Below are 15,751 nucleotides of genomic sequence, written 5' to 3' on the forward strand. Positions count from 1 at the left end.
GGAACAGGAACTAATTTATATTCTAATCTAATGCAACGGAATTGACCATGGTTATAAAATTGGAAAGTATTTGAAATAATGTAATAAAAATTGGTTTTTTTTTTTTTTTTTTTATTGCCTTTGTAGCCAGACGGGCATACGGCCCACCTGATGGTGAGTGGTTACCGTCGCCCATGGACTTCAGCAATGCCAGGGGCAGAGCCAAGCCGCTGCCTACCGCTTAATACTCTCCATAAGCCTCGTTTGAAGAAGGACATGTCATAGCGCTCGGGAAACACCGTGGAGGGGAGCTCATTCCATAGCCGGATGGTACGTGGCAAAAAAGATCTCTGGAAACGCACTGTGGATGACCGCAGTGGCTCCAGGTAGTATGGATGAACTCTACTCCGGTGGCGGGCGGTGCGATGGTAAAAACGAGATGCTGGTATCATCTCGAACAATTCCTCAGAGCACTCCCCATGGAACATACGGTACAAAATACAGAGGGAACCGAAGTCCCTCCGCAGACCCAGAGGCTCCAAACGATCCGAGAGAATGGGATTATCGACAATCCGAACGGCGGACGGTAGCGGCTTAGTTCTGCCCCTGGCATTGCTGACGTGTATGAGCGACGGTAACCACTTACCATCAGGTGGGGAGTATGATCGTCTGCCTACAATGGTAATAAAAAAATAATAATAAAAAAATACATGAGATTTAATCGATGATTTGATAAAAAATATTAACATGACCGCAGAAGTAGTTTTATATCGCAACTCAAGAAAACCGAAGAAAATAATATGAATGACTATTCTGGTTAACATCACTAGGTTTTCAGACTTTATTCTAGATGGTTTGTCCGTATTAGAAGTTTCTCTAGTAGGTATTGTCTAATTCGATATTTTGCTGCCATATGTCAAGGTGAGCTATGACATTTAGGTATGTTCTTATTTGTAGAAAACACCAGCGGGCAGTAGAAATTCAAACAAAAAATAAGGAAATCACTTCTAGAAATACGCACGTCAACGCAAATCAAATATGTGAATTCGTTTTATTTTCATAACTTATATGTTTATAATAAAAAATAAATATAAATTGTACATAACTTAAATGTAGGTGTAATTCTACATAGAAGCGATTTTATAATAAGGCAAACTTTGTAATTCACGTGCTTATACTACGCAAATTTGTGTTTTTGTATCATTGTATTTTGGAATTTACGACATTATTTAACTTTGTGATTGAGTTATGAAGCATATCAAAATACCCGTATACAAAAAACATAAGTTGACGATAATATTGTGAAAAAATAAACTCTATAGGATAGAGTGACCATATTTTTATTAATAAAATATGGAAACTATATTTTAATAAAAATTTAGTAAATGATTGACGTTTGTGTTGAACTTGAACATAATTAGGTGTTACATGATACTCTTCACTCATCTATGCACTTTAATTACGGTTTGTCGATAGTGATCACGCAAGGTTGATGACCGAATCTCTCGTGCAACAGCGGCACTTATTACATCACCCGGCCTTGTCCAATACGGAACAATGACAGTTGGACGTAACGTAAAAGTACTTTTAAAGTGTTTTCTGGCACTCGTGTACTCATAGCAGCTGCTAAAATTTCTTCTTATCAATAAGTGTAAGAATAATCAATTTATTAAGTCCATAATATACGTTGTAAAAACCTACATAATCTTAATATCGGTAGAATATTAATAATGTTAGTTACTTTTTAAGCAAATGAAACGTAGATTTGTTTTACGTAAATGCAGTGAAGTTGTTCACCCCACAATATAGAAACATCTAAATGATTATAAAAAATTTGGATACCCTACTTAGGCACTTTCATTCTAACAAATCCACGCAATACTGCAAAATCAACAATTGAACAGCGCGTAGTTTTTGAAAACTGTATTTGGAATACACATTTTTCGTTACGTAATTTTTATTTTTAAATTGCGTTTACGAAGTGGAGTTTTTAATTTATACTAGGCATATTTATTTAAGCAGTTTTTCCTACAACATAACTACGTCGTAATATTTCGCTAACGTGACGTACATTTAATTAATATTTGCTTCCTTAAAATTCTGACACAAAAATGTCTTAAGTAGTACAAAAAAATGCTTCTAAATGAATATAAGCGATAAATGAACTAATAGTGTAACTAAATGTGACTAAAATGAGGGGTTCATTATTCAAATAATCTTGTCAGGTGTTATTAAAGATATTCATTCGATCTTCTGATGTTTAATTACCTAAATTAGACTTCATTTAAGTCACTGCGTTAGAAGGCTTTTCTGCAGAATAGAACGAATTTAGAGATGTGTTTGCAGGTGTGTGTGTGATATCGTGATGACAATAATTATGTGTGTTTTAGTATCATCAATATTATTTGTTTTAAAGGCGCAGATCGTACTTTTTGTGATTTACTTTAAAACTGCGCGTAATATTCTGATTAAGTTACACCAGCTTCCCTGTTTTTTCGACGAATTACAAAAAAGATTAATAGAACTGATTACTTGGCCTTCAGTTCCGCGGTACGGCACTTTGGTAACAAGCTTACATTTTTTAAACTTTAAATAAACAAATATACGGATACCCTATTTTCAATGTTCATCAATTGAAATCTTTTAACTGTAAAAGTTTGTTTTACCTTCTTACAAACTAATTTTCAGTAAAAAAAAAACACATTTCTTCCTAGCTTTTTGTAGGCAGACGAGCATACGTCTCACCTACCTACCTGATAGCGAGTGGCTATTGCGGCTCATGAACATTAGCAATGCTTCCGGCTGAGAATTCTCCGTAGAACTCAGTTGAAGAACATATCAAAGCGCTTAGGAAACACCAAAAAGGCTCCAAACCCGAATGGTATATATATGCCAATATAGAACTCTCGAAAAGCACTGTGAATGTACGCTGTGGTCCTAGATAGTATGGATGAATTTTGTTCCGGTTAGGAGCGTTGCGATGGTAAAACCAGATTAGAGAGGGAACCATTTCAAACGGTTCCTGAGAGCTATCCCCATGGATCATACGGTAAAACAAAGAGAGAACCGATCTTGAGTACGGGATTGTCAACTACATTTCTTTCACGTGACACAATATTTGATAAGCGTCCTTAAAGAATGAAGTCTTAGTGATTTATTTCTGAAGTTTATAACCGGTTTCCCGTAGAATCGATTGATCTGAAATACACATTAAATAACTTGTCGAAGGAATTCCAGAGTTATAAACATTGTAGGTAGCTTGAAGTCGCGTTATATGACGCCGAACCCGCTATGTTGCCGTCACAAAACTGAATGGCTTACAACGAAATTTTCAACAAGACACGTCTTTCATTGACGAGTTTCGTCCCATTTGCATAAAACATACGTTTAGATTAGCGGCAACGAAACAACAACCAAAAAAAAAAGTAGTACAAGCTCGTGACTCATGAAAAATGATGTAACATTCTGCAGACTTGCGCTAGACGAATTCCTGTAAAAATAAACATTTGATCGTTTTGTAATGTACTTTAAAAAAGCATCTATCGATCAGTACCGTAAGCCTTGAGAAGACGCTGGAAAAGTTTTTATGTGATCGCGTTGATAAATAAGTCAAGTTATGACGGAACAGGAAATGGTTGAGTGTAAATTGTAGCAAGTAAATGTACGTATGACATATCCTGCCGCAGTTGTATCTTTGATCTTTGATATATTACGATGATTATAATTGACTATATTAAAGAAAACTATTCGAGTATGCTGTTTGGATACCACAGTTTTATGAATAAGTACTGATACCGCTAACACACAAAAAAAGATATGCGAAAACACTCAACAATTTACTTTTCTTTAAATCCTTTGTTGAATAGATATTAGAATTACAAATTTACATAATAAATAGACAAGTAGATGATTAAACATTACGTATCTATTTCATTTCTTTTAAAATAAGATCGATCCTGCACGCAAAATTATAATCCATTGCTGTTGATAAATGATCGAAACATGCAATTTTTATATCGATTGCAGTGATCTAATTATTAAGATTTCCACAGAGTAGGTAATGCGGTCAAGGCACTTCTAAGGCTAGTTTAATTTAGTTATTAATAGGTAATTTACACTTTAAAGATAAAATAATATTACGCTGTAAGATACAAATTACAAGTCAGTAAAACTATAAGTCCAAAATTTATGATGGCTAATTAGCAAGCATTACAATAAAATTATCGAGCTAGTTCCGGTATTTTAAATGCCAGAATTTTAAAAACACTAACTAATGAGTTAAACTTGACCGCCATTCACCTTTTCAAGATATCTTATATTTCATCTTTTCAATACATACACCGTTTGTTTAAAGTTCATGGTCAGTGAGTCTCTCGATCGTTCTTATATTGAATCTTAATATTGAATCCTGGAGCCACCGAGACATAATTTTTTACCGTACCGTAATTTTTACCCATGCCTTTTGGTACGTTGAATTTAAAAATCGCTAATAAACTGTATATACATATGAAATTCACTATGTGTGCTTAGTGCGAGTTTTTTAACGTTCTCGATAGCGTAAAAGTTAACTCAAATTTGTATGGAGTTAGAACGCTTGTCTACGTTTGCCGCTACGGGTGCAGTTCCAACTGCATTTGTAGGTAGGAGCTGGTAGGAGCTGGATTCAAAAGGCAAGGGACCGAAAAGAATGGAGTGCATATGAAGAGAACTATGTATACTCAGGGGTTGAAGAAGAGAAAAGTGAGTAGCTTTTTTCGCATTTAAGATTTACAATGCTTTTTAAAATTAGTGATAAAACACGAGAGTTAACTTTTGTAATAAAAAAATTAAATGACATTAAAAATTTCCAATGAAAAAGTTTGACGCTTTTTCAAAATATTCTAATGTCACAATAAAGAAGAATATACAATGAATTAATGTTGGCAGTAAATGTGAATAAAATAACAACAAAACAATGTTATGCCACGAAATACGTTCGTTATCTGAAGCAGCTGTGAAAATTTCATCAGAAGTTTCGTAATTAAAAGCAAAACAATATTACGAAGTCGTGTAGCGCTCATTGTATTTTATATACGTTGTGAACGTCACAACGTTTTGTAAATTTTTTTTCATTTTTCCGCCTCTCAGCCGACAGACTCCCGCGGCTTTTAATGGGTCGTCGATCCACCTTATAAAATTTAAATAGATTGTGTAAATTTTAAATAATACTTTTTGTAAACTTCCATATATATTCTCGTGCAACAGATTAATTAAAAGCTTCTTGTTCTAAGCTTATTGATGTGATAATAAATTATGAACCTACGAGTTTTATTTAGTTTACCGAGCTACGAGTTTAGTTTTAATGATATTGAAATGATTTAGAAAGCCCTTAGGGTTCCTGTAATACCTGCTATAATAATGTGCAACAATCATGCAAAAGATATATTAAGTTGAGATTTCCCGCCCTTTTGAAAATAATTGAAGAGCAATCGAAAACTGCTTTTTTTATTCGATATTATTATTGATTTCATACATTTGTTTATTGTAAGTCAGCTGTTGTACTATACAATTGAGACTTAGAATTCATAACTTCAGGTCGGTGGCGGATTTCAAGTAGTAATAATTATGAGCTTCGGTAACCATAAATGGTTAAGATATGAGGTGGATTGTAATTTCATCCGTCTATGCAAAAAAAATATGTATTATTTTTGTATGAATTATGTTAAAATCTTGTAAAGCGCACAACGAACAACCAAATATAGATTCTTCCGCGGTCCTAGACGACGGCCTTGATTCTTCCCTGTACAGAAAGACAAGTACATGCATGCCGATCGCAAATGTCAAAAGTTTCAAAAGATGGTGACTCCGACCTCTAATCAAACCTACATCTCATATAACCACTTTTTTCCCTACCTATTTTAGTAACTTCGGGGTGTTATTCTAGATTCACCGAGCTAGTAGGTGGGCTCACGGGGCTTAAGCTGGGAGTGTTGTTAACACTGGCCCTAGCAAGAGCAGTGCTTCGCAGAATCTACCACCGGATCCGAAACGTGACCAACTGAGAAGATCCGGCGAGACACTCAGTGGACTGTGTCTGTGGGTTAATTTACTCGTCGAACCCTTCGTTGCAAGCGACGCGACAGGTTCGGCGAAGACGGTGACCGGGAAAATAATATAAGTAATATAACCACGAGACCAACGTGATGAATGAGTTAAGTTCCGCTATAGATAGAGAGATTAGCTGTAATTTGAAGTTACGTGCGCTTTGGTGCACTACCTTGATTATTAAAATAAAAATATAAAAATATGCGAAGTAATATTTTACATTTTATATAAGTCTTATTCCACTCCAAATTTATACTCCACTCCTAATAATAATCATACTATACAATTTACGATTGTTCTCCTTAAGTGAAATTGGCTACGTTTACATGTTTATCGTTGTAAAAACGTTTTTTCTTACTACTACACACCACTTAAGTTTTTTTTAACGATATTTGACGAACGAATGTTTTTTTGGTAAAACAATAGAAAATAATACATAATTAAAAAAAAAAGAGTGTTTTAGGATTATTTTATTTGTACAGTTACAAAATTTTTGTAGTCTACACAAATAACTACCAAATAAATTGAAAGAAAAACTTAATTCGGTTTCGGGCTCTATTGAATTTTTATTAAAATATTTTTTATTCCCAATCAACAAAAAGCGTAAAGGTACGGTGCTCTTGTTGTTTTTTCATACATATTTAACATATTTTCATTTCAGTTTCAGTTTGAAATTCACAATAAAATTAAAAATCATTTGTCTCAGCTTAAATATAACGTAATACACTTAATGAACGTCAAAGTAACTCTACCACCGTTTCCAAAAAGACAATCAAAGTTCTGAGAACGACCAGCGAAACAAACTCAACTAGCTATACTTGAAACCTTAGAACTTATATCTCAAGGTGGGTGGCGCATTTACGTCGTAGATGTCTATGGGCTCCAGTAGCCACTTAGCACCAGGTGGGCTGTGAGCTTCGTCCACCCATCTAAGCAATAAAAAAATAAAAACTCATAGGGCGTGTCTATTTTTTTTAAATAAGCATTTGGTTTTCCGCTACAATAACTATACAAGTACAACGTGTTAGTCGTCATTTTTATTTATTTACTAGCTGACCTGGCAGACTTTGTAGTGCCTCAATCGATAAATAAAAGACCTAAACTTTTGTATAAAACAAACTTAAAACAAACAAAAGAAATCGGTCCGACGGGAGACTCATCAAAGGAAAAACAAAATTGTTATTTTTATTTAATTCCGAGCATTTTCATATTTATCTACCTTTTAAACCTTCTCTGGACTTCCATAAATAATTCAAGACCAAAATTAGCCAAATCGGTTCAGCCGTTCTCGAGTTTTAGCGAGACTAACGAACAGCAATTCATTTTTATATGTAGATATTTCAATTACAATCTGCGTTAAATTAGTATGATTCTAAAATTCTAAGACGATGATTTTATCTTGCTGAGTTACGTCATTTATGAGTCTACGAATCAAATTGAAAAAATAAGAATTTTTCGAGACATAACAATGAACAGTTTATTAGGATGATTAGGATGACGCTGCATTAAAATTTAGAGCGGTTTATTTTAATTGTAATTTAAAAGAATTTGTGGTAGCTGCAAAACTACAGTAGGTATATTTGATTGGAAATTAACAATTTCATTATTCTAAATTAGTCCTACATAATTAAATCGCTGCTTTTTAAGTCGCCGTGTTAAAAAGTTTGTTTAGTTAAGAAGTCGTCGTGGCCTAAAGGATAAGACGTCTGGTGCATTTGTATCTAGCGATTCAACGGTGTTCGAATCCCGCAGGCGGGTACCAATTTTTCTAATGAAATGCGTACTTAACAAAATGCTTACGATTGACTTCCACGGTGAAGGAATATCATCGTGTAATAAAAATCAAACCCGCAAAATTATAATTGCGTAATTACTGGTGGTAGGACCTCTCGTGAGTCCGCTCGGGTAGATACCACCACCTTGCTTATTTCTGCCGTGAAGCAGTAATGCGTTTCAGTTTGATGGGTGGGGCAGCCGTTGTAACTATACTGAGACCTTAGAACTCTTATCTCAAGGTGGGTGACGGCATTTGCGTTGTAGATGTCTATGGGCTCCAGTAACCACTTAACATCAGGTGGGCTGTGTGCTCGTCCACGCATCTAAGTAATAAAAAAAATATTCGAAAGTTGCCTTTATGTAGTCACATTGAACTTTTATCGAAAGATATTCTTCTTCAAACTATTACTTCTATTTCAAACTATTACAATTTTCTAAGAAAAATCAAATTGATGCTCATATCTTGCGTTTCACTTGATGATGAAAGAAGTACTTTCACACATAAATTAGTTATCTACTTTCTAACTATTACGGTAATAACTATATTTTCACGTATCAAATTTTTCTGGTCATTGTGTAATCTACCTTGCAGAAATAAGATGTAAGAGAGAATTGATTTACCAGTATCAGACGTTTTTTACTAGTAACAGAGTCTACGTGATCGTAAATGACTAGCGTCGCTCATTAGCTATTATTACAAGTGTAGAGTGAAGAGCAAAGTTCGTAGTTATAGGCAAAATTGTTTGAAGAACTTCGCTTAGGTTACTAACTTTACTTTTTAAAGAAGACTTTAAGAAGAAGATTGCTAAGAAGCAATCTCGAATCATTTTTGAAGGAAGTTCATTCAAGAACATAACTATTTTTAATACGCTTTTATTAGCTTCAGACGAATGTATGTAAAAAAAGCGTGGGGTGCATGGTATCAATAGTTATAAATATTTCATGAACAGATATGAGTAGACGGACTATTTTGATAATATCCTAAGAAGCACTCCACGCTTTTTTTACAACAAAATCATTTTTCCTTACATAATTTTTAATTCAAATTTATTAAAATTTATTTTCTATTTTTTAGTTGGATTTTCTATAAAAGCGTACTTTGTTAGTTGTTTTAAACTATTATTGTTAATTTAAATAAATACGATTAACTATTGTGTTAAGATGGGCTTTTTACATTGAACTCTGAGATTGGTTAGTGGTAAGGAAACATCTAGACTGTGCAATTTCAAGAATATGAATTAACCTACTGCCTTGGCATTGTTTTCAAGTCAAACGTTTCGTGTTTCCGCATACAATTTAAGGTACAATTTATAAAAGAATTTTCCTTAATTGAAATTTGGCTAAATTATTTTTCCTCATCTACGTGACATTGAAATGCCTGCGTTGAACATTAAGGGGATGCCCACTGAATTTCTCGCCGGTTCTTCTCAGTGGGTCGCGATTCCTATCCGTTGGTAGATTCTACGAAGCACTGCTCTTGCTAGGGCTAGTGTTAGCAAATTCTCTCGGGCTGAGCCCATGATCTCACCTACCCGTCCAGGCGTAGCTGAAATAGCCTCTTAGGTTACCAGCGAATATGTAGGGAAAAAATTAAGGGGATGGATAAAATCAACATTTAAAATTCGATCATGACAATTTTATGGATTTTCTACAAACAGCGTGATATGAGATCATTTTAAATTTTATTTACAGTATTAGATGTATAGACGACGCATACGATCCGCCTGTTGTTAAGTGTTTACTGAACACATTGAATTCGTTGGTCCATCTACGGTAATGTCATCTCAAGTTCGTTTCGCATTAAATAAATATACTTTAAAGAATCCTTAAACAAGACGGGTCGTGCCTTTTTTAAACCTTTCGATCTACACAAGATACGGCTGGGCCGCCGGTAGGTAATTACGCGTATAGTGTGGCCTAAAGCAGCAACATTCTCAACAACTACGAGGATAATTAGAAATAAATACGTTAAATGGTACAGAAAAGCAATTGGAATTGAAATCAAAAATGTTTTTCATTCAAATATAGTACATATTTAAATTGTGACAATTATTATAGTGCATATCGTGATTCGTGTCAGTATATGTAACGCAACACCGGAAACTGCTTTATAGGAAGAAAAAAAAACTCCTTCAAAACATTTATGTATTATCATTATTTTGAATTTAAATAGCTCTCACTTACTAAATTCTACTTTTCATCTCTTTCAGAACAGATAGTAAAATAATTTTACAAATAGACAAATATTTTATTCGAATGTTGACTATAAACATTTTGAATTGTTTCCATGCATTCTAACAAACGTGAATCATTTCAATTCTGCATAGATCAAAATTAAGTCTGTCGGCTTCTTGTTTAAAATTTTAATATTGATGGCGATATTGGTGTTACTGGCACGCTGTACCTAGGTACCATAGTCATGGCTATCTGTGCCTTGCGTTAGGTTTCTAAGATTAAGAAAAGAGTTGCAGTAATAAATATTTAAATAAATATTTACTAACAATCACGCCACGTTAACTGGTCCCGTGATAAGTTCGTAAAGAACTTGTGTTACAGGTACAAGATAACGGAAATAAATCTAAGATTTTTACTTATACACATACATATATTTAATATACATCCATAACCCTGGAAAAGACATTTATATTTATCATACAAATATCTTCCCTTGGCGGGATTCGAACCCGCGACCCCCTTGTGTAGTGACCATGTCACTTACCACTACACCAGACGGCCGTTAAATTACATTTAAATTACATTTTAATCGAGACATCGACCTCATCACTATAGCATTACGGTCGGTGGATTCCCAAGCATAACCTAAACGATCTAATGATAGAAAAATCATCACACTTACACAATGCGATACAACGAAATGTTGCCGAATGTACCGATGTATTTCGTTGGAAAACATTTAAGAAAAACGCTTGGGCGTTTACGTTGATCTTTTTATAGTTTGAAGGTTTCCGATGCAGCCGGCCAGGCTAAACATTTGTGCTGCCGATAGATTCATTGCTGTTAGGAACGTTATTCGTAAGAATGGTTACATAATCACTGTTTCTATCTTCTATTTTTGTTTGACCTTATTTTTGCAGCTTTTGTACAATTCGTCCGTAGAATTCAGTTTTTTTAAGGCTTGCATTTAACCACCTAGAAATTGTCATTCCTTCTTGTTGATTTTTTGATCCGTCTTGATTGGGTTCTTGGGGATTGGATTTGAATTTGATTGGAAAATAAATTGTATCATGGAGGGTTAAGTGCAATAAGTGTAGTTGTAAATTTGGTTTTTTAAATTAAAATCAAGACCAATTTTTTGACATTTGCTTTAGTATCTTCATGGCTTTACATGGATTCGATATGCAGTTTTAGGGAAAAGAATCGGCAACCTGTTTGCTATTTTTAAAATAAAGTACCCTTATCACACATGACTTAAACTAGAAGAAACGAGTCTGCGTTGCCGAGTACTCATATTTATTGGATATATGAACGGGCTAATGATCCACCGGGTGTTAACTAATTAACGGGGCCAATAGACTTCATAATGTGGATGTCATCATGTACTGTATGAGAACAGTTGTGTCATCCTTTGGAACGTGTGAGTGCATTGCGGCTGAAATAGGCCGGATGATGGTATCCATTCGCGCTTACAGACCTAATTACAAACTATTCGATCATATCGAGGAAAGAAAACAGATACCGCTTTCATATTGCATATTGCATAAGTTAATTACTTTATGGAAACTTGCCCAGCAATAGAACGTTAACCCTGTGCCCCGATTGGCAGCAGTCCTGAAAATCTGCATGTGTCAATGTGTACACGAAAGAATGACGATCAGCTAGTATTAATAGGCGCAATCTATTTTTTGTTGGACTTCAATCCAATGTGACGAAAGATGAAGATCCACTTTGAATTATGCAATGCAACAAGTTCGCGGGCTTAGTCCTTAGATGTCACAATTGCAATTCCAGTTCATCTCTTGAAATATGAATGAAGCATCAATTTCATTGTAGACGCTAGTGGTTCTACCAAAAAAGAATGTTAATATGATAACGTAGAATCCTTAGAACAGATATATATATACACAAAATAATGAAATCTTTAAATATTAGAACATTTAAAGTCTGACTATATATAAGATATAAATATTTCAAAGCGCATCACCGATTTCAACATAAGTCAAACAATAGATAACACATCAACTAGCAGGTAGTTTAGCTAAACAATACTGAACACATATCAATGTGTAGATATACGCAACGTTTCGACGACGGTGTGGTCCCATGCGGTTCACAAATGCCCATAGAATAATGATGATAGAGTCACGAGCTCGGGGACCTTTAGCATTCGTGATGAGGACAAATCAACCATGGTCATAGTCGTAGCAATACTAAAACTAGATAAATACTAAAATGAGCATTGTTTGTTAACGATACCTTTTCGTGACTTAAACTTTTTCTGTTTAGGGGCCAAACCTCCTCTACGAGGTCCCCGCGCCTACGGGTATGTTTATGGGATTGGACGGTCCGACGATGTTGGGACCCAAGAATGTTATTTAGGGCCCTACCCACTAAACCACTACCCTGCACTCTCGCCCAAGCGTCCGATCCTGCCGAGGCTAGAACCAGGCGGGATAAAGGAGTAACCGCAGTTAACACTGCAACCAGACGAGCGGCTCATCCCACGTACGCCCGGCCGATGGAGCCTTCGACGCGAAACGAAGACTTTGGAACGTCGTCCGTCTCGAATTCTCGATACGGTGGCCCGTCAGGCTGTCCAGGCAGTGCCGCTGATGTCCCGGGATACCCGTTGGGTCAAAACCAGCTCGTGATTTATGCGATTTTTGCGTTTTCCGTTCGTTCTAGAGATGTTAGCGAACAAACAGACAGGCTTAAAAATAACTGTAGTAATCACGGACTTATGTTCTATCACTCTAGTTACCCTCTTTTCTTTTTTTACTATTTTGCTTTAATGTCATCACCTTCACACCAACTTTAAACGCTACAGAAGAGTCAAAATGTAGTAGCCTAAAGTTAGTTAAACCTTGTTGTTCCAGTGGCCAATACCATATCTGGATAAATAAATCCGGGTCCGGCTCCCGGTCGAAATCAGTACCTCTGCTTTTTTTTTTTAGATTTGATGGATTACTGGTGGCACGGAGGCCTTTCCAGTCTCATCTCCGGGCTATCACGCGAAACTGGAAAAGCCTCCCGAACACCAGTACTTGTACTAAAGATGTTTTGTATTATTAACTAATTATATTTCCAAGTATTATTATTATTATTAAGTATTTATTGAAATATCGTATACTTTGTGCTTGATTGACATAGGTCAGTGCCACATGTTTATATTACTAAACAGAACACTGATAACAACGCTTAGTTGCAGACGCCTCAGATTGTGTCACATCCGTTGAGTAATTTAATGTTTATGAAACGTTAGTGTTATTATTATATTATAAAAGATATTGAAACAATAGAAAATGTCTGTTACGAAAATCATTTTAATTCAATCACAACATTGAATACTAAGTTCCTTTTGTAATTTTACTATCTGAATCAATTTTCCAATTAAGCGTACAATATTACCTATAATTTTGAGGAACCATAATTCCTAAAAAAATTTACAATGTAATTTCAGTTTTGTGACTTTACTGGTGGTAGGACCTCTTGTGAGTCCGCGCGGGTAGGTACCACTGCCCTGCCTATTTCTGCCGTAAAGCAGTAATGCGTTTCGGTTTGAAGGGTGGGGCAGCCGTTATAACTATACTTGAGATGTTAGAACTTATATTTCAAGGTGGGTGGCGCATTTACGTTGTAGATGTCTATGGGCTCCAGTAACCACTTAACACCAGGTGTGAGCTCGTCCACCCATCTAAGCAATAAAAAAAACAAAAAAATCTTTTACAATTCTCAAAACATTGAATAAAAATAGAGATAAACCGTAAAAGTATTTTTAAACATATCTGCGAACAATTTTATCGGAAACAATTTATTTTTGATTTCCTAAAAACACGTCAACGTTTTATAAATGATACTCAGAAGACTTCTTGAAAGCTTTATTTAATTTAGAATTGAAAATCATACCAATGGCTTATCGTAAAACGTATATTCTATTCAGTGAGTGCAATGTAAAAAGTTTTTTTACTAACAAATCATGGTGAAGAGCGCGCGACAGTAACTGTTTTGGATGATTTGAAACGTTCCACGGTTGATTAAGACTTCGATTTTTGATTCGTTCCCCGTCATTGGTTGACATTTTTCTGAATTGCCAAATATTTTCATTTTTAACAATATAAGAAGTTTTAGATTCAAGGTTACAAAATGAATAAAACCATTGCTTTAATACCCGATTCTCAACAAATCAAATTTTAAAACAGAAAAACTCACCTATCTTACTTACTTACCTATCTAAAGGCAGTTCCAACCCTTCTAAGCGTAACATATGAATGCCTCATGTTAGCAACAGGTTGGTGGTTTACCTACCAACTATTCTCACAAAATACGTACTTCAGAAATCGTCTTAAATGACTTAAGGAATATAGGTTAAGCTTTCGGATATTATAAGCTGCGTAATTAATAATGGTAAGGCGTATTTAAAGCTTTTTTTCCCCTACCTATTCGCCGGTAGCCTAAGAGGCTATTCCAGCTACGTCCGGACGGGTAGGAGAGCTCACGGGCTCAACCTGAAAGAATTTGCTAACACTAGCCCTAGCAAGAGCAGTGCTTCGCAGAATCTACCACCGGATCGGAATCGCGACCCAAAAGATACGGCGAGAAGCTCAGTGGGCTGTGTCTATGGGTTAGTTAGCTCGTCGAACTGTTCGTCACAATCGACGAATTCGATGAGGACGGTGACCGGTGCTTGACGGTCCTAAATGCACCGAGAGTGGATCCGACAAGACATGTTTCGAACGAGATTGGATGACCTGGAGAGAGTTAATATATGTACCGGCCGCATGAGCGAACACTACACTTTTTTTTTTGCTGGACGGCTGGACGAGCTCACATCCCACCTGGTGTTAAGTGGTTACTGGAGCCCATAGACATCTACCACGTAAATGCGCCACCCATCTTGAGATATAAGTTCTAAGGTCTAAGATCTCAAGTATAGTTACAACGGCTGCCCCACCCATCAAACCGAAACGCATTACTGCTTCACGGCAGAAATAGGCAGGGCGGTGATACCTATCCGCGCGGACTCACAAGAGGTCCTACCACCAGTAAATACTTGCATAGGTCATGACAGAATAGATGACATGATAAAATATTACACTTAGGTACCACCGCCCTGCTATTTCTGCCGTGAAGCAGGAATGCGTTTAAAGGGTGGGGCAGGCATTAGACTATAAAACTGAGACAACTCGTGTCTCAAGCTGAGTGATGCCATTTACGTTGTTAATGTGTACGGAGTAGTCCGGTAATCACTTTGCAGCAGATGTCCCGCCAGTTCGCCCACCCATCTAAGCAATAAACATTAGGCTAAAATAAATTATTTACTCGTATCTGTAAGGTTACAAGAAAAAAAATCCTAATAATGTGAGTTCTGTCATCAACCAAACATTTATTTTAAAGTACTAATCGCACGTGTACCGTATCGTTATGAATTAAATATTAATTTATGAATTACAACTTGTTAGATTAGCCAGGCGTCCACCTTGATTCATGCTCCAAATAGCGCTATTCGTTATGTCAAATGATTATTGAGATTTTGATGTGTTCCTATTCGCACGAAAACTTTCTATTAATTTTAATATGCGCCACTTATTTTTGCTAAAATAAAATTTGTTTCAAAAATATGACTATATAGTTTGACTGCGGAAAATCTATGATAGAGACTGATTGGTCGGAGGTACTTAGCGTTAGCCATGAACTATTGGAACCATTAAGTATTAATAAAATTATTTATCTTGCG

The sequence above is a fragment of the Bombyx mandarina genome, chromosome 23, assembly GCF_030267445.1.
Source record: "Bombyx mandarina strain Sakado chromosome 23, ASM3026744v2".
In the NCBI taxonomy this organism is placed as follows: domain Eukaryota; kingdom Metazoa; phylum Arthropoda; class Insecta; order Lepidoptera; family Bombycidae; genus Bombyx; species Bombyx mandarina.